General features: G+C 41.5%; 1 non-coding gene across 1 annotated transcript; it reads right to left on the reverse strand.

The window, feature by feature from the left end:
- Nucleotides 1–463: 463 nt before the first annotated feature.
- LOC125996893 (small nucleolar RNA SNORA51) lies at nucleotides 464–596 on the reverse strand. The gene has a single exon (XR_007491555.1). It is a non-coding gene; the product is annotated as a small nucleolar RNA SNORA51 (small nucleolar RNA).
- Between the last annotated feature and the right edge of the window lie 1,039 nt (nucleotides 597–1,635).

A 1,635-nucleotide genomic window follows, 5' to 3' on the forward strand; every position in this document is an offset into this window, starting at 1 on the left:
AGGATGGAATTCCCATATAAATCACCATCAGCATCAATTTTGCATTTCAGTTTGACAATCACTCCTCCAATGTAGGGTAGAAGTGAAGACCCAGGCTGGATCAAGATGATTAAGAAAAGCAACTCCTCTGAGATTCTGTTTTCCCATCTGAGAAATGCTTATTTATTGGCTTTTGGATCTCAGATCTGGAGATCTTTGAAGGGCTGTCCAAGTCCTGAGTTGTTCAGGAGATTGCCTGAGGGATTCTGAGCACCTATTTAAAGTTTCTGCCTTACCAGTTCCTTCCTGTGCCTCTTCCATCTATCTGCAGAGGTGATGTTTCTTTTCTTTTCTTTTTTTTTTTTCAGAGTACATCCTATACCAACCACCCTGACCCTCTGGCCTGCCAGTATAACAGGCCAATTTTAAGTTATATTTTATTAATATATTTATTTAAGCACCATGATTACAAACATGTTTTATTTTTTGTCCCCCAATTCACAATACAGACCAGGCAAAGGGCCTGGGTTGAGGTGTATATGGGGTGCATTAACTGTACCTCTTCTTTCTATACAGTCAGTGTAAAGAACACAGCTTGTGGTAAGAATTGGGAGGCCTTATCTTTTCTTTTTTTTGATTTATATATATATATACACACATATATATACTAATATATACAATATATATACATATATATTTAAAAAAATCCACCGGTGTAACATTTCCATGACCAATATCCCAAGTCTCCTTCCTCCCCATCCCACACCGGCCTGTACTCTAGACAGGCTTTCTACTTCCCTCAGTCACATTTTGTTATAGTTCTCAGTGTAATTATTTCTGTGACTGCACTAAATGATCCCCATGGTAAGCTTCATGTCAGGAGCTGGACCCTCCAGTCCTCCTCTATTTTGTCTCTGAGACAACATGTTTGTAGTGAGTTTCAGTCATAAAAATGTACACCCCCCCTTCACTAGTGCAACCTTCCTGCCACCAATACTCTCCATCTTCCTCCTCCACCACCCCCTGCCTGTCTTGGAGACAGGCATTCTATTTCTCTCAGTCATTACTGTTGCAGAGCAACCCTCGATGGGGTTGACTGATGGAGGGATAGAAGATGAGGTCTTTCCTCCAGCTTGGACCATGTATCTACTATCCTGTTCAGCCTGCGGTTCTGAGGTGAATGCGGCAGGTGTAAAGCTCACAGGCTTTATCTATTCTGAAGATAGATATCCGCTTTATTTAGTGGAAATGGCTGAAGCCAAAAGCCCCAGAGTCAGTTCCAGAGAAAAAGCCCCTGCCTTCCACAGACCTTTGCTTTTATACATCATAATCAGGTACCACCCTAGGGTGGGAGCAGAATCAGGTCACATCCTAGGGTAGGGCACAATCACGATCAGAATAGGATCAGTAACATAATAATCCCATGGAAATGTGTACATTCACAACGATTTCCATTGTCATGATAGTTGTTGGTGTAGTTATTTCTCTAAGTACACTCACCAATCTTTGTGGTAAGCTTCATATCATGATGTTCCTTGACATAAACCTGTGTAGAAAAGGCTCAGCATGTCAGGCAAAGGCTGCTTTCTGGCCAAACACCTATTTGTACATATAGCCCTTGGTTGGTTGTGAGAAATCTGAACTTAAACCATTTCC

Source organism: Suncus etruscus, chromosome 18 (genome assembly GCF_024139225.1).
Source record: "Suncus etruscus isolate mSunEtr1 chromosome 18, mSunEtr1.pri.cur, whole genome shotgun sequence".
Taxonomy (NCBI): Eukaryota; Metazoa; Chordata; class Mammalia; order Eulipotyphla; family Soricidae; genus Suncus; species Suncus etruscus.